The sequence below is a fragment of the Melospiza georgiana genome, chromosome 12 (assembly GCF_028018845.1).
Source record: "Melospiza georgiana isolate bMelGeo1 chromosome 12, bMelGeo1.pri, whole genome shotgun sequence".
NCBI classification, from domain to species: domain Eukaryota; kingdom Metazoa; phylum Chordata; class Aves; order Passeriformes; family Passerellidae; genus Melospiza; species Melospiza georgiana.
The window spans coordinates 14,860,991-14,881,887 of record NC_080441.1 but is presented as its reverse complement, the minus strand read 5'-3'; the positions used below and the strand labels follow the sequence as shown (position 1 = coordinate 14,881,887).

Below are 20,897 nucleotides of genomic sequence, written 5' to 3'. Positions count from 1 at the left end.
TTGGGATAGGTGGTCATCTTAACTTTGCAGCTTCTGAGGAAGCAGGCAGTGCAGCCAGACTGGCTGGGCTGGCACAGGAGCTGGCTTTGCAGTGAGGGGAGGAAGGTTCTCTGCATGGATTATAGGAAAGTTCTGCTCTGCTACCTGGAATGGGAAACTATCCCAAGCAAGTTTAGAGCGTAGTTGGATTTAAACCCAGAATCAGTAAAGTCCAAGCTCTTGGAGCCATAAACACTCATGGAGCAGCTCAGACCAGAGACAAGCCCTGGAGATCTGTGCTGCAAGCAGGGCATGACCAGCTGAGCTCTCTCAAGGCCCAGTCAGTGGAATTTTGGATTATGACCAAGCCTAGAGGATCTCATCCTTCATGTTTTCATTAAATAAAATTTCTGTGGGCTTTTTGCTTTATGGAAGCATTGCAGATCTGACCTTATAATATTTCTTGTTATACCCTACAACATAAATTCTTGTAGACCTGATAACCAAGAGTCACCTGGTAATGTGGCACCCATTGATGGGGGTTAGTGAACCTCTAACAGTTGGACTGGTGGAAGATTTTCAGTTAGGTGGATCACTGTGGCAATTTCAATACTTGCAGACCCTGTATTTGTTATGTTGTATGGCACCATGGCTCAGCTGAAGCTGCATTTCCTTTGCAGTTTGTCCCTGTGCTCTGGTTTGTCTCCCTGTCTCTGGGGCTGGCACAGTGCAACACTGAGCTGGATATTCAATTTTTTTCTGTGCTATTGTTTGCTTCCTTGTGACTGTGAAGTAAATTTCCATTGCTTGCAGAGGATTTTGAGAATGCAGATGTGTTCATGTGGGCTGGTTCAGATCCCTTTGCAAGAGAACCATTGGAAGGATTATTCAGAAGTTTTACAAGACTGAAGCTTGTAGGTCTGTTTTGGATCTGTTTTGGGTCCCAAAGGTCTTGTGAATGAGGAGCAAGAGCCTGTACAGTAGGAAATGGAAGCTGATCTTCTCCCTGGGCAGTGCTGATGAGGGACTGAAACACCCTTGCCCTTCTCTCATATGAATCCACAGTTGATGCCCTCCTTCCTGAGCCTCAGATGCATTGAACATTGATTTGATAGGATGGGTGGTCAGCTGAAAAATCACTGGGTTTGGGTTCAGGATTATGTGTTTCTTTCATGCTCTTAAGGCAGCATTACTGACAAAAACAGGTTCAGACCTCAGTGCAGGAGCCGTAGGAGCCTGTGCTCCCCAGGGCAGGGCAGGATGAGCTGGATGCTCTGGGAGCACAGCACTGCTCACATGAAGTGCTCTTGGTCTCACCACACCAGTGCACTGGAACCCAGCCCTGAAACAGGTGGAGCAAAACTTTTTGATATTACACCAATAGGAATTAAACATGCCTTATGTTACACCAGTAGAAATTTAAAACCTGTCTGCTTATGCAGAAGTTAGGGTACTATCAACCAGTGTGAATTCAGAATATGATAAATGCACTGAGGAGGAATAGCTAATGACTGATTTCTACATACCAGGCCTGAGAAAATGTAAATATTAATTCATTCATAACACAGACTTCCTAGTGGGAATGTACCTGTGTTAAAACACAGCCCTTAATTTTGAAGAGTATGAATGAATAGATAACAGAAATGACTGCTGTCATCTCTCCAAGAACAGAAAAATCTCAGCACCAGTGATCTGATCTCTGGCTGTTTGCTTTGGTGCCACAGAAATCAACAAAATAACTTGCAGAGACTTCAGAGAGAGACTCTGATTGCAAAAGGACATTTTCCCTCCTCACCTGTAACTCAGAATCCCTTTGTTTTGGAGTTGTTGAGTGTAGGTGTGCAGCTGGCAGCGTGCTGGTGAGTTAAACTGTAGTAGTGGGACAAATAGCAATAAGTAGGTAGGAATACAACAAAATCTGAGAGCAGGGGAGGGAATTCATGTGCCAGCCTACCAAATTCACAGCAGAGACAAAAGGTAATGCCCAGCACTAAAGAGCAGGTATTGTTAAGGCATCTGAACATGGTTTACGTGTGGTGCCATGCAAAGTGACTTTGGAAATTATTAAACTTTTCTCTGTGCACATAGGGGGTCCTGAAAACAGCACAAATACTGGAGTAGATATGCTTAAAACCACGGATATTTTCCCTTCTGTGAGAGCTCTTTTGGTTGTTGTGGTTTAAAATAAATCACATTTCCCTGCATTTTGACTTCCTTGAGCATTCTGGGAGATAATAAACAGCTTCATTTGCAGGGTGGTATTTCATGTGTGGGTGTATGGGACCTTCACATCCATTTTGCAGCTATTTGCTTTATCAGTTACTTCATCTGTGCCCGACCCATCTCCATCAGTGGAGCTTCACATGTTCTGCAGAGCCCTCCTGGCTCTGGTTTGCATAAAAGATCTATTTCTTCCTTCAACTATAAATATGTGGGTGCTATCACTCAGCTTCTCTGCAGTGGCTGTTTGTGCTATAAACAGTTTTGGGGCTCTTTGATCCCAAACTGCTCAGTGATTCTGGCATGGCTGCAGTTTGAACCAACCCTCAGACCAAGGAGGATGGATGGGCTTCCCTCAGAGGTCACAGGGCATTGATCACGAGCCCTGTGGTAGCACCCAGGAGGTTTTGGGGGTCAGAGCTGGTTTATGGCTCTGGCATAGCTGAGGTTTTCCTGAGACAGGCAAACACTGAGCTCAAACATTTTGGGGTGCCTTTGTGGCATTGTAAGATGCATCTAGGAGGGTGTCTGATTCATCTTGCTGGGTGAGGCTGGGAAAAGAGAAAAATAACCAAAGGAGTAAAGGGGAAAATGAGAGAGTTTTCTCCCATGAGACAAGGCACCTGAGCTGTGCAGCAGGAGATGACCCTAATTTGTGAAGAAATACCAAATACTCCCAGCTGTGGCCCTGGCAGTGCCTGGCAGCAGGGAGAAATGTCATTATCAGAAGTTTTGTATGTGTAAGGAAATGCTGAGCCCCTGCAGATGATGCTGGCTCCAGAATGGCCCCATGTGCAGCTGGTTATTTGCAAATGAACCTGTCTGATTTAAATGTCAGTCATGGAGGAATACCTGGAAGCTGGTGAAATGTCCCAGACACTGACCCAGAGCCAGGACACCATCCAAATCTGGATGATCTGGATCCATCACCAGCCAGGATCCATCCCAGATCTGTGCTCTGTTGGCCTTGTCCCTCCCTGGGGTGGGGACAATCAGACCAGAACACACTGAGCTCCTGTGGGAAGGGATCACAGCCACTATCCTGTCACAGAGCCTGTCCCCAAAGGCAATATTCAATATATCTATTGACAGAATTCCCACTTCAGAGAAAGGCAATTGGTGACATTCCTGTGTCTTTTCTCAAGCAGTTTCACTCACCTACTATTCCTCACCTATGGCAATATGGTGTAATTTTAAACAAATAATTGTCTTACTGCTATCTGGGGCTTCTTACTAAGAAGTTTTTTTCCTCAGGGTACTGTAAGAGAGATTTCTTTGATATTGTTAACCTCAATGAAACTCTGCCAACTAGTAACTGAAAACCTTTCTGGTACATCTAGAGAAAGATATAATTTTAAAATTAAAATTGAAATATTTTACAGTAACTATTACTGTAAAAAGTACAGTAAATACAGGTGAAAGCAATGAGTGGTAGCTGCATGCATACAGCATGGGTGCTGTTTTCTTCTTTGAAGAAGTTACTTATTTAGTCATGCACTCAAAACCAGCTCAATTATATAAACAAGCCCTAGCATAGCTTTTTTTTCTCTGAGTGCTTTAAACTGGGGAACTGCCTGAGTAATTTTCTTCTGAGTACAAGTAATTACTCAGGTTTGCACTCGGTGACTTTCCTTTTATTAAGCTTTGGAAACAATTCTGTATTTTGAATCCCATTATCCTTTTTATTCCTAGCTTTAAGTAGAACATTAGTGAGCCAGCTAAGGGGCATAGGGTGAGCACAAAAATATTTTCTTAGTTTGGGGAGGAAAACTGTGATTGACATTTATCAGTGGTTAATAAATTCTGTGGCTAAAGTCAATTTGTAGCAGCAGCAAAGATTGTTTCATAATGCTATTCCCTCAGTAAATGACATTTTAAAATTTCCTTGATTATTCATCTTTTCTGGCTTTGAAAATTTCTAATATATTTTGAAAGCTGGGTTATAATGAGCTTGCAGGCAGCTTATCACATAATTTCCAAGAGGCATCAACACTGGTCTGTGGTTGCATTTTGCTTCTGATAGTGTGTGTTTGCTTTATGCTTTGCTAAGTGTTAGGATAAAAAATACACTCTTTGGTAATTGGGAGCCCTGCCTGTGCTCCTCTGCAGGGAAGATGATGTCAGGGGTATTTTATCTATCAATATGCCCCTGCAAACAGGTGTGGGTGTCTTTGTGAAAACTTGTAGGGAGATGGCAGTGGGGAGGTGACTGTGCAGGACTCTGTGGTGATGAATTCCCCTTGGTGGCAAAGGAATTGTCTTCATCCTGCATATATTTAATCATAAAAAGTGAGCACCACATTCTCTGATCCTCATGAGGGTGGGGCTCCAGAACCTGAAGAAGTGGGTTTGGCCCATGAAAATTTGTCCTCTGGGGTGCAGGGACTTTCCTTCCTGGGGCCACAGGCTGGCAAATCCAGCAAGGAATCTGTGGTGGTGACCCTGAGCCTGCAGAGCAGGAAACGTGGCCAAGGCTCCCTGGGCTCCAGGAGGTTTCCTGCCTGGCTCTGGGGGTTTGCAGCCTCCTTTGCTGGCAGGAGCCATGGTCCTTTCGTGGTCCTTTCATGGTCTGCCCATGGCCATCCCCTGCTGTACCAATGAGCACCTCCAGGTGCATCTCCAGCAGTTCCAACTGGAGTGTGTATTGTATTTGTGGGGTGCCCCGTGGCAGGGAGGAATAATGAACCTGACTCCATGTTCTCAGAAGGCTAATTTATTATTTTATTATATTATATTGAAGAATACTAAACTATGCTAAAGAATACAGAAAGGATACTTACAGAATGCTAAAAGAAAATAATGAAAACTCTTGACTCCTTCCAGAATCCCGACACAGCTTGGCAATGATTGGCCAAAGAGTCAAAACAGTTCACATGAAACCAATGAAACAATGACCTGTTGGTAAACAATGTCCAACCACATCCCAAAGCAGCAAAACACAGGAGAAGCAAATGAGATAATATTGTTTTCCTTTTTCTCTGAGGCTTCTCAGCTTCCCAGGAGCAAAATCCTGGGCGAAGGGATTTTTCCAGAAACTCTGAATATGACAGAGTGTGCTCAATGAAATGCATTGCTTTGTTGGCTTAGCTTTTATCCTACAAGTAGGGCTTTCAAATAATCATTCATCAAACCCCATCATATTTTGGGAAGTGTTGCACTCAATAAAATAGGCAACTGAAACATCATCTTCCAGGAGTGTCACAGAAAGTACACTTAAAATTCAGGTTGTGTTGGGGGACAACACTGCAATGAATACAAGGAGGCAGGATTGAGAATAGATTTTTCCAAGTCAGAAGGATTAATTCCAACTCTCACAGAAGATTTAGCTCTTTCCATGTGGGATGCAAACCTTGTGGCTCTGAAATAATTAGCAGGCAGACTGCAGGTCTAGTGTGTGTTACACAAGATAAAAATGGACTTTCTTTAAAAGTCATGATGTGTACAAAAAAATATTATTTGAAAAGTTAAGACAAGTAGTTTAACAGCTTATACCTATTTATTTATGAGCTCATAGAGGAGATACAAAGATGACTACACAGCTCTGCAGTTTTAGAGTTGGCATCAGTTGTTAACTTGGCTTCCTTCTAACAAAAAATCCTTTACTATCAACAACAGGCAGCCAATAAATGGACTTTTTGTTACACCTGCCTTTGCTGGGGATGAGAAGTGCACATACAGAGCTGTACCATGCTGAATGCCTGAACAGGTGCTTTTTTCCCCAAATTAAAGCCTCAAGCCTGAAGATGTTGCACCATGAGGATGCTGTGGGTTTCCTTGGGCCTTAGGTTATAGACAAAGAAAAGTTTGATTTATTTGTTCTGGATCTTTGTAGATATTTATTTGCCTAAATTACATTTAATTAACCACAGTAAATTTGTCATATTTCCCCCCATCTCTGGCCCAGGGATTGCACCAGGACTGTGGCACCTTCCAGCAGCTGTGCAGGAATGGATGCAATATTTTCTCCTCTATTTCCCAACATGACAAATTACATCAAAATAACAGCAAAGAGATCTTTCAGTTATAAAGAGATTAAGAAAGGGGGGAATGGGTCTTTACAGAAAGATGCATCTCTATGTAATAAAATATTGAATGTGATGAAGTGAATTCAGGCTCATAAAATGAATTCAGCCTCATTTTTAGTGCTCTAAAATGATAATGTAGAGGAAAACCTATTCCAGACATTTCTTCAGGCATTGCAGTTACTTCATTAGCCTTTATTTCTTCTCACTTCTGCTCTCTTGACAGCTTTTCAAGTCTCAGGTTCTTCCTTTTTGAAATGCTTTGATGTGCTCATCTGTTTGACAAACTGTTTAAGGTCTTGATCTTAATTGAACATTTGTAGATACCCACAGAGGGTTTTGTTAATGAAGTCTTTAAAATACCAAGTGAAGTTCTAGTTTTCTTCAGGAACAAAGTTTTATCCTTGACATTATTTTTCCTTTGGAATGATATTCCTATTTAACATCTAGGAAATTTTAGTCTTACAAAGAAGCAGTGGGCTTGTAAGGGTAGGGATGTAATTAATTGAGGATTTTCTATATCTTTGGGGTGCCTTTTTTTTTTAAAGAATAGGAATACATCATAATTGAAAATGTCTTTTGAATGACAGAAGCCTTTGATACCACAAAGGCATGAGAGTGAGTGGTTGCCCAGCCTCAGATTAGGAGAGCTCTTACACTTTGATGGATAATACTCTGTTTTCTGGATTGAAGCCATGGTTTTTGCTAGTTGGTTTGGAGCAAGGTAATTAAATTGAACTAAGGGTTACTCATAAACTATGTTCATGACTTTCAGCAGTACTGACAGTGGCAGCAATCTGAGCTCCTGAGTCTGTGATGTGGACTGACAGGAATAACTCACTGCCCTGTTGTAGCTGGATCTGGCATTGCAGATTTCCAGTACCAGATGCGGTGGCTATAAAATCCTCCTTGAAAAGCTGTGTATAAGAGGAGAAGGCTGACATGAAGAGAAAGAAAAAGTTTCCAAGAGGTGTGTGAGATTAGGAAGTCATGTGTGTTTTATTGTTAAAAATTGGGTATATTTTGGGACCCCTCTGCTTTGGGACCTGCTGCAGCCCAGAGAGATCCAGAGGAGCACAACCACTCTGTCCTCTGGAATTCACTTTCCCTGGAACTGTTTTCTGCTTGAATCACACAAAGTGTTTCTTTGCTATAATAATGTTTGCATTAAAAAAAATTTACAAACTTGGGTAACAGTTTCCTGGCAGTGTGAGCAGCACAAATGTATTGCTGGTTCTCAGGCATTTGCAGTGATCTTGGTCATAGCAAAGTGGTCAAATGGGGATCTCTTTTTGAAAAGACAAAACAATTTTCATGTTTTCAAGGGGAAACTTGGGGAAAACTTCTGAAATGTAGAATTTTCTGTTGCTTTTAATTTGCCAACAACTAGCAGAGTTTTGGCTGGTTGGTTTTTTTTTGTTTTTGTTTTGTTTTTTTTTTTTTGTTTTTTTTAAAATTCATTCTTTTTCCTTAGTGTTTTCCCTCATAAATGAAATCATGTAAATAAATTACATAAATTATCTAAAATAATGTAAATTAATTCCATTAGCTAATTCTGTTTGGCTAATTTTTAAAAGAAAAATATTTTGCCTGAGGTTAAAGCTAAGGCTCCACATGCACAGCCCTGCTGCCTTTAAAAGCTAATGCAGGCTCACTCTTTAGATAAGGACCAAGTGATCCTCAGAAGTGAGAAAGCTGCATCAAGAGATTTGACAAGGCTCATTAAAGTTCAATTAGAAAATTCGTTTAACACTAGGCATCCTGCCCCTTTTATTTCCCAAGCACAAACAATAAAATTTTTATCACATACAAGTACATACTTAAAATGTGCTAGGGAAATAAATAATCTTCATGTTTAATTCATCTTATATAATAATTGATGTCCATTAGGGATTTGGATCAGGCATTAGGTATACAGCTCCACAGCATGGCATTGGATGTGTGATTCCCAACTGTCCCTACTGGGAAGTTTGTCAAGTAAATTGAAATAAAAAATATTTTCAGAAGACTTATGAGAGATCTTTTGTAAAGAGTTCATCTGTTTTCCGACCAATGCAGTCTTGGCACACACTCAAAAAAACTTGACTCAGCACCTTTACATTGAGTGATTTCATGATTCTTTTGACTACTTCTGTAAGTTTTATTTATTTAGCATCACAGTATTTTCAGTTATTGGGGAATAATCCCCTCCTCCTGCCCCCAATATTACAAAAATTTAAATTTTCACTTGGCTGTTTGATGACAGGGTGTGAGTTTTGTGGGACTCGTGACGTGGACATTTACAACATCAGTAAATCCAGGTGTGGAGTTGGAGCTTTAGGCAGCTGCCGTGTGCTGTGGCTCTTCAGGCTGCTCTTAATTCCTTTTTTGCAGTGATAAAGCTGCCAAGAATGCAGTGCTTGTTATGCCATGATGGATGTCCTGTGGAGCCAGTCCTTGTCCTCTGTGCCTGCCCTTTCCCTGCCTTTGTTTCCTCTGCAGTACTGCTTATCTGGGAGACATTGTGCAGCCTTCTGAAATGATGCAAACCTTTAAATAAATGTGGTATTTTTGGCTGAATGCAGGCATAGGGACTGCTGTGATCACTTTCTAAAGTGCTGGGTTGTGGCTGTTCAAACCCTGCCTTTGAGTGGACACTGTCTGCATGTGAAATTATTCATTAGAAGGTGATTGGGAAATGTAAATGAGGCCTGTGATATTTTTTTCAAATTACATTTATCCCTTACTTGCATTAATGCAGTTAATTCAAAAGTGTTTGGGTGATCTTAAAACATAGAAAACAAATAATATAGAAGGTAATGACTTGTGTCAGGGAAAGAGGTGCCCTTTGTGCTGTCCCTGCAAATCTTGGCTATAATCAGTTTTCTATTCCCAAATTGGTGACCAAAACTTTGCTGGCAGTTGCAGCTGCTTGATTCTTATTCCTGTGGCACAGGTCATTAGGGACTGCAGCATTTTGGCTGCCCCACCAGACATGTATTTCCATGAGTTTTAAATACTATTCAGTGGTAACTGACCTTGCAGGAACAGTATGTTCCAGAGGAAACTCAGATATTAAGTCTTCATAATTTTCACTGTAAATCACTTTGTAACCCTGCATTAAAAGGAAAAAACTCTCTTAAAATATTTATTTCCCAATTGCAGTTATAAAAATAATGTTCTAATCTAAAAAAATTTAAAATACTAATAAATGGGAAAATCCACAGAGAACCCCTTAATGTCTAAAATCAAGCCAGCCCAGTGACTCAGATATTATTAATTGGTATTGCTCAGTGTTCTCCTTCCCTGAGTCTTTTTTGAAAGATAAATAACTAATTTAAATAAGCTGCACTTTTCCCATCCTGGGTAGGGTGGTCTCAAAGCTGACAGTGCAAAGTGTAACCTCATAGCCATTAATCATTAAATAGGCATTTTGTGAAGGCAGTGGCTGGAACAGAGGCCCTGGTGTGTGTTGCTTCCCCTCTTTGTGAGCACTTAGCAGATTATTTTGGTGAGTCCCCCCTGAAAGGGCAGAATAAAGCAGACCCCTTTTGGCAGGAATGGCTCATTGAATTTTAGGTGACCAAAAAAAAATTAGGTAGACAAAATTCACTTGCTATGACCCCTTGGGTACCACACTTGGTCATTCCTGAAAAGTTGTCTTAACTTGGACCCAAATGTTTCCTGCTGATAGAAATGCCACTTCCTCCATTTGCCACACATTCAGAACCAGCAGCCCATGGGATGTCTGCAGCTTGGGCAGGGTGTGTCATCCCATGGGGACACTAGTGAGGTGACACACAACTCATCCTTTCTGCAGGACCAGCTCTCTTTTTGCTGCTGTGCTGCTGTCACCCAGGATGAAAGGCTGCAGATACCCCAGGGCTGCAGCTGAGCTTTCAGTGAGATGAGAACTGCACAGATGCACCAGAGCAGCCCAGGCAGCCACTTCTGGGAAGATCATGAAAAAGTAAAGTCTGCCTAATGGATCCCAGTTCCTTCTCCTTCCCTTTTGGCAGCCCTTCATGGTGACACAAAGTGAGTACAAAGCCTGGCGCCAAGACAAAACGCAGTGATTTGTGCTCTAAGTGTTCCTAAGGGCAAAAGGGATCTTTGAGGGCTTCCCTGAATTGATTCCTGTTTGAACTAAAGCCAGAGCTTAAGCCAGGCTTTGCAGAGCTGCAGCTGCCTGCCCCGTGGCTGTGGCACTGGGAATGAGGTCCCAGGCCAGATTTGGGGCAGGGGCTGGGCTGGGCACAGAGGGAACCCTGGGGGTGTTTGGGGAGCTCAGCCCTGTGCCAGGAGAGTGTTTGGGCAGCTCAGCCCTGTGCCAGGGGTTGTGGGGTGTTTGGGGAGCTCAGCCCTGTGCCAGGAGGGTGTTTGGGGAGCTCAGCCCTGTGCCAGAGGTGTTTGGGGAGCTCAGCCCTGTGCCAGGGGTTGTGGGGTGTTTGGGGAGCTCAGTCCTGGGCAGGGGCTGTGCTGTGCTGGGGTAAAAGACAGCCTGGTGTGGGGATGGATCCTGCTGAGCATCTGGGCTCTCCTGGGACCAGCAGAGCTTCTGTTTGTGATGTAAAAGTGACATGATGAATTCTCCATCACAAACAGCACATAGAGAGATTTCCCACTCAGTGGGGCCAGTGGGATGTAGTGAGAAGCAGAGACTGAAGGGGTGGGTGTTTGGAGCTTGTGATGAGTGAGATGATGCTGATATCCTGCTCAGCCTATCTGTCTCCTATTTTGGGTAAGACCCCTTTACCCCTGTGAACTGCTTATGTGGGGGTGCTGGGCTACATTTCCTGTCCCATCTGCTTTGCTTCTGATGAGAATTGAGTTTTGGAGCTGACCTTCCTTGTTGATGGCATCCTTCAAATCAGTTCCATCTCTGGGAATGTGAAGTCTTGGGGGAGGGGGAGAGGCTTATTGGTGGTTTTGTTTAGGTTGGTTTTGTCTTTTCAATTTAAACCTTGTATAAAAATGTTGGAAATATACCCCTTCAGAATTAAAGTGGCATTGCATAATTTCTATATTAAGATTTAAACCCATTACAGTATCTCAAGTTCAGATAAACCAAATATTTAAGCCTAAGATGTTTCCTATTAACATGTATAAAAAGCTAGAACCCATGGAATTCTCTGGCTAAACACACAAATAATGTACTTAATTGCAAACCACTGTAGTTCATGAAACAGCAGCTATCATCAATCCTTTCTTAGGTAAAGATGAGGTGAGGCCTTTTCTAATCTTTTGATCATAATATGATTAGCCATAATTGCCTCAAGTCACTAATTGTGTAGATAATTTTCTTCATGTGCTCTTTTTTAAATGTAAGCTCAGTGGTTTCTTTTGTAGCCACTGCACCTATTAAAATACTTTTTCCTGCATTGTGAATTGAATTCCAACTTTGATTCAAAAGCAATTTGACATAAGTTGGAGCTAAAAATTTAATTATCTAAACAACAAGAAATGTAAAAAATAAGAAAAAGTATAGTTGCTGACATGGTGTGCTATTAGCATAAAATATTTGAAGTTACTGTAATGCCACAACCAGTGACAACTTTTGGCAGGCAATCAGAATTATTTTTTTTCTATGGGGAAAGATTAACAAGGAACAGGAATAATACAATAGGATTAACAACAGTTACTTGAATGGAAATATTTTGGCTGCAGTCCGTGGCTCTTAAGTCAAACTCCTATTCAGATCGTCCCTCCTGTGTGCACTGTGTTCCCTCCAATGTTTTCTGTGTTTGAGTACATGAGTTGGGCTCCCCATGCGTTGTCTGGGGGTGAAGCAGGGACCTGATGCTGCTGTCAGCTTTCCTGGCCCCAGAGCAGCAGGGCCCCAGGGCTGTGTGAGGATCTGGGCTGTGCCTGCTCCTGCAGGGAACGAGACACTCCCAGGGTGCTTGGGCTCCATTTTCAAGGCAGTTTTTGCTCTGTTTCAGACAAGGATCTGGCCTTAGGACACTTGGGTCCGTTCTCTGCTTGCTCAGGGTGTGTGACCGTGTTCACAGGGGATGAGGGAAGAGATGAGGATCTGACTCCATGTTTCAGAAGGCTGATTTATTATTTTATGATATATATTATATCAAAACTATACTAAAAGAATAGAAGAAAGGATTTCATCAGAAGGCTAGCTAAGAATAGAATCAGAAAGAATGATAACAAAGGCTTGTGGCACAGACAGAAAGTCCGAGCCAGCTGACTGTGATTGGCCATTAATTAGAAACAACCACATGAGACCAATCACAGATGCACCTGTTGCATTCCACAGCAGCAGATAATCAATGTTTACATTTTGTTCCTGAGGTGTCTCAGCTTCTCAGGAGGAAAAATCCTAAGGAAAGGATTTTTCATAAAAGATGTGTCTGTGACAAGGGTACAGGAGTGCCAGGACAGAAATAAAAGCATCTCCTGGTTTGTCAAACTGGGCAGTGCAGCTGAAGGTCAGTGATGAAGAAGGGACATTCCAGGAGAGGCTTCTCCTGTTATTTAAAACCCACTCCCTCTCTTATGCAAAGCATACAGTGACAGCCACAGGAAGTGTCATTAACCTTCCTCTCATTTGGGGAGGAACTGTTTGACTGCACTAAAATGATTATGAGTGATATACTGGGTATAAAACAGGAATGCTAATTGGGCATTAAGCCAGAAGAGAGGTGTCTGAGGGACAGAGTGAAGGGTGGTGCTGGCATTTGTCTCATTGTCTATGTGAAGGATTGCAGGAAAAAGGAGAATGGCAGAGGGCAAAGCTGCAGCCATGGGGAATTGATGTGGGTTTAATGTATTTGCTGTACCCCACGTTGCTGGCTGAGAGCCTGCTTCTGTGCACCCAGTGCCAAACTTCCATGGAATGAAAATTCTGATGTGGTGGAAAATATTATTGCTGGCTTTTCCGGGCTCTGCTTAATTTTCTTTCCCAAGAGTGTTCTAAAATACTTAAACATCCTATATTGTGTGTGCTGGCTCTTTAGCAGGGAAGGAGCAGTGTGCTCATGCCTTGGGGCTTTGGATGTCACCAGCTGAATTGGTAGAGCAGATTAAAGTCAGATGGATGGCAGTTTTGAAAATCCTCTCTTGGACAGTGCTGAGCTCTTTGGTGTCCACTGGAGAAAATGCAGTTTTGTGTCAAAACTGCTCTTTCTCACCAAAAGATCAGAAAGAGAGTTAATCCTCGGCCCTCTTGCGATTGTGTGTGTATGTTGCTCTGTTGTGGGGTGCTAAGTTGGAGTTTTGTGCTGGGCTGTTTATTTCTGGATCAAAAAGTGGCTGTTGGTTGTGAATTCGAGATTTTTTAAATCAGGCCTCCAGAGGTACAGACCTATCTTCTTATTACCTTTACATACCACAAGCTGCTCAGAGGAAAACTGAAGCCATACTCTGCAAAATACAAATTTTCCTTTGCTTTAGTTAGTAACATCCAGAATTACCAAAACTGGGTTTAAATATTTATTATTTCTTTTATGGCTTGGTTGGGGTTTTTTGTTTGTTTGTTTTGTGGGAATTTTTGATTGTTTGTTTGTTTGCTTGGGTTTTTGTTTGTTTGGTTGGTTTTTAGGGTTCTATTTGTTGGTTCCCAGTTCTGGAGTAAAGGGCAGACACAGCCTGTCCCCCCACATCAAACTCTGTCCCTTAAACCAAAAAAAAAAAAAAAAAAAAAATCATCCAATACAGTGTCCATGTTGTGTTAAAAATGCAACTACGGTCTATGCAGGCATACTTTCAGAGACTAGAACAAATAGAAGAAATATTTTTACGTGTTTGAGGACTACAAGAGAAAAACTTTGCAGCTGACTAACCCTCGTGCAAGGAATAAGTTTTTGTTTTAAACAGGATTGTAACACTCTTGCCTGAGAAGAATAAAGCCATAAAAATCTCCATGAGACTCCTTTGTGTCACCCAGAGGGCTCAGGGAGGGAATCCTGAAGGAACTGAACTCAAAATAGAAATAAAAATGGGGGTAAAATTGAGTAAAACACTCTTCTGTGCCTCAGTCAAAGAAGTTCAAAATTTAGTTAAGTATTCAAGTTTTTTGTAATTTTTTTTGAAAGATAAGTCTGAGTAATTGTGTAGCAGCATCGACTACAATGCTAAACTCAGCTTGCAATATACTGAAAAATATATTTATAATGGTAGAGAGTCTAAAATGCTCTAACATTATTCTCCTATTGCATTGGCTTTAAACTTACACTTTTCAAGTGAACAACAACTTAATTCTTAATTAAAATCACTAAGCAAGTGGAGATTATATTTAATTTAAATATTTATTGACTTTGTTTAAGCGTTCAAAAATAGATTAGACTTTGAACAGCAAAACTGTTAATATCTGAATGATAATTTTACTTCTGAGCCAAATAAAGAAGCTGGTCAGGAATAGAGCTAAGAAGTTGCTGTGATTAAGGAAATCATTTAATGAGAAAAATACAGAGGGCCTTTAAAAATGAGGCCCTCTTTTCTTTACTGGCTCTCCAGTAAAGAAAAATTTTGTTGCATCTGATAGTAGTTTAAAGTCTTGCATTTTCTCTAAGCTTTCTGGGAGTTGCAGTTCTTCCTGTTGCACCAAGGTTGCACAACTGCAAAAAATATTCAGTGAACCAATAAAAAGATAAAAGCATACCAACCTGCTAATGCCCTTGCATTTTATGATGCTAAACATGTTAAATTGAAGCCCATGGTCATCCCAGTTGATTTCACTAGTCAACACATAAAAAGTTAAGCATGTATGTAAATGTAAACCTTGCACAAAGAGCTTTTTCTCAGTGTTAAGGGTATCCCTATCTGTAAATAGGTTATTTGCAGTCAGATGTTCCCCTAGCAGTATTTGCTAACCCAGAACATCCTTTGGCACAGCATTTTCTGCACTATGGCTCAGCCCCACTGCCAGACCACCAAAGCTTTTTCAAGGACCAGTTCAAACTCCTGGCTTCTCTTTCCTGTTCTCCTGTAGGCCACTTTTATTCCCTTTTCATTTTGAGAAACAGCTTCTCTATTGCATTTATCTGTCACATGCCTAAAGGCCTCCAGGTCCTGCAAGCTTTAGGGTGATTTAATGTAACTTGTAGGTTTAATTTTGCAAAAATGCTCATGTTGCCTAAATCACACAATATGTATGAAATCTTTCAGGGCTGAGTTTGAACCTTCTGGAAGGCTGTTTGGCAGTGTCTCACATTTTTCAGTGTGGCAGAAAGTGCTCCTGAGACTGACAGGCTCTTTGTGCATTCCAGACAGATGTTTCAACACTCTTCCCTTGGTTTGTTCTCTGTGTTGTGAAGCCTGAAGAGCTGCAAGACCTTTTCTGCTTTCTCTTTATACTGCTATGAAGCATTGTGTGAATTGTTTTAGATTGTGTTTCCTGTGTAATTGTACACTTCTGTTTAGGCTGGAATAGAGCATGTGTTTAATTTTTTCTTGGCCTCATTACATTTCATTCCCTGCTTCACACATGGCCTATCCTGTTAGTCCATAAATCTGATCTATTCTAATCACTGTAAATCCTCTCTTTCACCTAGCTGTGTGTCACCAGCAGCAGCAGTCACTTTGGAAATTGCTTTCCTGAGAGGTTATTTTACAAAAGATAGAGGAGGAGGCCCTGTGCAGTGTGTAGGGCTGGGGTTTCTCACTCCTGCAAGGCTCAGAGCAGCTGCTGCACTCTGTGCTCTGCTCATGGGCTCATCTCAGCAGCTGGCACTGCTGCAGGGTCACCAGCATGAGGGAGGGCCTTGGGACTGTAGCACAGCAAAGTCTGCACTGGGGTTTGTCACATGTGTGCAGGATAAATTGCATCATATTGGGAGGCAGAGTTACCAGTTCAGAGCCACTTTTGTTGCAAAAAGGACTTTTTGAAGACAGACATTTTGTGGTACTTGAAAGCAGACAGTGATGCAGAGCCAAGAACCTGCATAGGATGGTCCGTCACAGGACCCCCTTAAACACAAACACACTGTGCACATCTTCTGTGCCTCCTGCCTGGCTTCCTTCCCTTTGGAGAGCACTGATGGGCTGATATTTGGTATATTGGTATGACAGTAGGTCTTTGGGTTAGCTGGCATCAATTACATCAGTAATTTTCACATTTTCTTTGCTTACAGATGTCAGTGCCCTCCCCAAGCTCTTGCTACCCTGCTGACCCTGCTTTGGGGCTGGTTTGGGGCAGACACTGCTGCAGCCAACACAAATCCCCTCCCAGCCTTCCCTGTGCTGCTGCTGCTGCTTTTGCTGCTCCTTCCCCCTCTCATATAGCCCTGGGAAGAGATTTTGGCTTCCTTGGGTTCCTGCACAGCCTCTGCAAGGAGGCTTCCCTGGAGCTGCTCCAGCCCCGGGGTCTGTGTGAGATGTAGGGTGCAGGGGGGCAGTTTTGACGTTTTGTTTTCTTGGCCTGTGCAGTAGGGATGTTTTGGAGCAAGATCTGTTCAGTTCAGAGTGTCAGGTGTGACAGTGGTCACAAGGGTTTCAGGATGAGAGAGAGAGACAAGAATGTTGACTTCATGTTCAGAAGGCTCGATTTATTATTTTATGACATATATACTACATTATAACTATACTAAAAAGAAAGAGAAGGGAAAGTTCTAAGAAGGCTAGCTAAGCTAAGAATAGAATAAGAATGAATAACAAAAGTCTGTGTCCTGGCAGAGAGCAAGAGCAGCTCTGCCATGAGTGGTCAGTAAATCCAAACATCCACAGGAGACCAATCACAGATGCACCTGTTGCACTCCACAGCAGCAGATAACCATTGTTTTCATTTTGTTGCTGGGGCCTCACAGCTTCTCAGAAGGGGGAAAAATCCTAAAGAAAGGATTTTTATTAAAAGATGTCGGTGACAGTCAGGCTTTTCCCTGGCCTGGGCTCCCGTGCTGGATGATTCCCCTTGCCTCTGATTCTGTGTTCCATGATACCTGTAGTGGCTCATGGCCACAACTCACTCTTGCAGAAGGATGCCATCCACTGTCTTGGATAAATAAGTTTAAGATTCATAAGTAAGAAAAACATGACAAATTTGAAATCCTAGTATTTATTTTTCCTGAATCCCTCCACCTTGTTTTTTATTTCCTTCTGATTTTTGACTAATCAGGGAGAGTAAGCAGGGATGGGAACATGCCAGTTTTTGATTGGATTACTGAAGGGCAGTTTGCAAAGCCATGTGACACCACTACAGCAAAATTCAATTACGATGCTTCATAGAGGTTTTAATTGATTCATGTATTTATTTGATTTTGTGAGGTTTAGTAGCTTTTCAATGATCTTTTGAATGTTTCTGGTTTTTAAATGACTCATATTACTTGTCTTTCTAGCCCAGGGGTGCTGCAGCATCATGTGGCATGCTCTACTGGCTTTTTTCAGTCCACTGGTGACTGCTGAAGATATAAATTCTCCCTGTTGCACAGAAATATGCCAGTGTATTCCCTTCTGCTAATTTTTCAGATGTGCTACTTTAATTAACAAAGCTAATGCTTATGGATCTGATTGCTGAAAAGCTCTGGTGACAGATTAAACCCTCCTGTATGGAGCTGGTTTGCTGTGTTTGCAGAGGAACCCTTCAAACCAGTGCAAGTTTGCTTCAGTGGAGCCCAGAGAAGAAATTCAGATTAAACAAACAAGTGAAGTGGAGTAGGGGAGAGTGGTGTGAGCACTTGTCGTGTTTGTATGATGAAAGTTGCTTACACTTGGATATGTTAATTATGGGCAATTTCTCCTTGGTGTTGTGAGGTTTGAATCACTCAGAACTATGTTTAATGATAAAATACTAAAACCAGAACAAATTCTGAGTAAGCCACAGCTGACCAAGCTGTCCAATTAATGGGATTTTGTCTAATGGACTGATTTAATTGGGATGTTTCAAACATACTCTAGAAAAGCCACAGACATTTAAGTTTGAAGCATAAACATTGTTTTCCATTCACCTCTCTCTCTCCATCTCTCTCCCCAGAGGTCTCCCTGGCATGTGTGAGTCTCCTCCCTGGTGAGCAGCTCAGCCCAGTGCCACCCCAGGCTCCGAGTGCTTTGGGAAGAGCCCACTGAGTTCCTGCTGGGAGAGCCCTGAGCCACCAACCTGCCCAGCTCATCACCAGCCTGCTCTGGAGCAGCTCGGAGGGGCTGCATCCCCTGTTCCTGCTGTGCTGCCCCATCTGCTGCACCTGGAGGAGAGCTGGGCCTCTGTGGGATCCTCGCCCTGCTCACCCACGGCCGCTGCTGCTCCTGCCCCTGCCAGCTGCTGCTCCACCCGCCAGATGTGCAGGAGGCTGCAGAGAGCTCCCCTCCCTGAGCACAGGTGCTCTCCTTCCAGAAAAAAGTAAGTGCTGCTTACTCAGCAAGGGCTGGGGCAATGTAGAACCGTGTGTCCAGGTGAGGAAACTGCTGCTCCCTGGGAGCAGGGCACGCCAGAATTCTGGCAGGGCTGGGATGGGAATGTTCCAGCTCCAGCACACTGCTCCTAATTTGCCTGGCAAGGCAGCTCTCCCAGATGAAGTGAGATGTGGTGAAGCCAAAATTCTCTTCAGGAAGCTTTATTTGGTTAGAAATGCTTTGTTACCAAATACTGCTTCTGACTAATTCTAACTTTCAACTCAGCTCAGTTCACCTCTGTCTTTGTTTTAAATTCAGTGGTACTTTACACAAAGTGTTCTCATCAGCCAAGCCACTGCTGCATTTGTACACAGGGTAGTTTAGTGCTCATCTGTCTCATTTCTTTACTGTCCAAGATGAATCTCAGGGGACTGAAGCTCTGAACCAAGTGGCTTCAGGCTATTCATCTGGAAAACAGAGCCACTTAGACCTTTGTAAAGAAAATAATTTAGTAATCAGTGCAAGAGGCCAGTCTCTAAGCTAACCCATTTGGAAAAATTGCCAGTGCAGTAACTACAGACATTTTATGACAATAATACTGATTATGTCCTTCCATTATTGCCAGAATTTCTTCTCCTCTGCAACTTCAGGACCGAGTTGGTTTTGCCCCATCTTCTATGATCCTATGCACTAGAAATGTTTTTTAATTTGGGATTGGTGCTGCAGGGCTGGACATTGAGCTGCTGCAGTGCAGTGAAGGCACTGGGAGGTGAGGAAGATGCTGCTGCCCTCCCAGCCCTGTCCATCCTCCCTCAGGGCCCTGATCTCTGCTCTCCTGTACAAAGGGAGGAAGGGGCAGTTTGGGGGTGTTTGCCTGCAGCCCCTGCCTGCCAGCCCACACAATGCACAGCCCAGGCTCCAGGGGTCTCTGGTGTCCTTCCCTGCCCTCCAGCTGTGCCAGTTCAGGGCATTCTCACCCAAACACACAAGGTTAGCCCTCTCTTAGGCTGTACACTATGTTCTGCTAATTAGATATATGTGGTGAGTCTTAGAACTTTAATCTAATCTCAGACTTCAGGCCCTTATCTTAGAGGTTTTCCTTATTCTCTTTGCAAATGGGAAGATGCTTGTGGTCCTGAGCACATTTAGCAGAGTTGTTTGTGTACCTTCCAGCCAGGAAGGATGTCCTGCAGTGCTGGAGTTCAGCCAAACACAAAAAATACTGATTTCATTTTGAAAAATCTTTCTGGCAAACATAAAGTTTGGGGTGAAACACAGCATAAAATAAAGTGAAGGAGAGACTGGTCTGTAGATATAATGTTAATGCAAGGTTTTAGATGGATAGTTTATATTTTTGCTTTTATTTGGTTTGCCCATGGTTTGCAATATTTTGAAAGCTTAAGGATTAGGGTAAAGGATCAGGTTCCTCTATCTGTGCTAGTGAGATACTCAGTGCTCCCTATCAACAGTTACATGTCATTTAGGGAAAATCCCTGCAGAGGTGTGCTATCCTGGTTTTTTTGCTGTTGGCTGATACATGGAAAAGATGTGGGGCTAAATTTCCCACCAAGTGGGAGCAGGGGGACAGGTTATTACATGTCTCCATTTCAAACCCCGGAATCTCCAGGCACCACTTCCCCCAGCAGCTCACAGCAAGGCACTCCAGACTCAGCACACAGATCAAATCTACTGTTTTGCCATCTTGGTTTCATGTGCTAAAGGTTACTGCCAAGTTCAATTAAATACATGGAAAAATAAAAGGAGGAGCAGAAGTGATGTGCCTTGAGGTACAGAAGCCTTTATGGTGCCCCTCGCAGGCTCAATTACATTGCTGGCAACTATTTTCAGCACTGTTTTTGAGAAATGTTAGTGAGGAGAGAGCAGAAAGAAAATAATTCGAAATTGATGTGCCCTAAGGGCTCATCTAGAAGATTTTCACTAGCTTCATAAACACTCTGTACACTTAACCTAAAAAAAAGATAGCGAAATTGTTTATCTCCTTTGCATGGTCTTGTCTTTCATTCTCCTGATTTTTCTTGTACTATCCTTGTCCTTTAAAATTCAGAGAAATGTTTTGAAGTTTACATACTATAAAATCAGTAGCTATTTGAAGGATGTTTTGAGCAGCACTTGAGCAGAAAGACAAGGTCTGCAGACAAGGTCAAGGCTCCAGGGAAGTCTCACTGGTGATTGGAGCCTTGTGAAGTCTCAGACTGCTGCAGCACATCCTCCTCCGATGGGTGGGATTGATTTGTTGGGCTTTGACCAAAAATTAACAATAAAATAACTTTCTGGTGGGGAGACAGAAAGCTTGAACATCACCAAACTCGTGGATTTTAACAGTGAAGAATTGTAATTTTGGAGAGGGGAAACTATTTCCACAAAAAACCCATGGTTGCTGTCCAGCAGTGAAAACGCTGT

General features: G+C 42.5%; 1 protein-coding gene across 4 annotated transcripts in view; it reads left to right on the top strand.

Moving 5' to 3' along the window:
* HTR2C (5-hydroxytryptamine receptor 2C) overlaps positions 1-20,897 on the top strand; it is a 217,144-nt gene that overhangs the window by 121,315 nt on the left and 74,932 nt on the right. For 3 of the 4 annotated variants that reach the window (XM_058032784.1, XM_058032781.1, XM_058032783.1), the window contains one exon: positions 18,121-18,483. The gene's annotated coding sequence lies outside the window, so the exon portion shown is untranslated. Of the gene's footprint in view, positions 1-10,020; positions 10,239-18,120; positions 18,484-20,897 lie in introns of all 4 variants that reach the window. The other variant, XM_058032782.1, reaches the window with a different exon arrangement.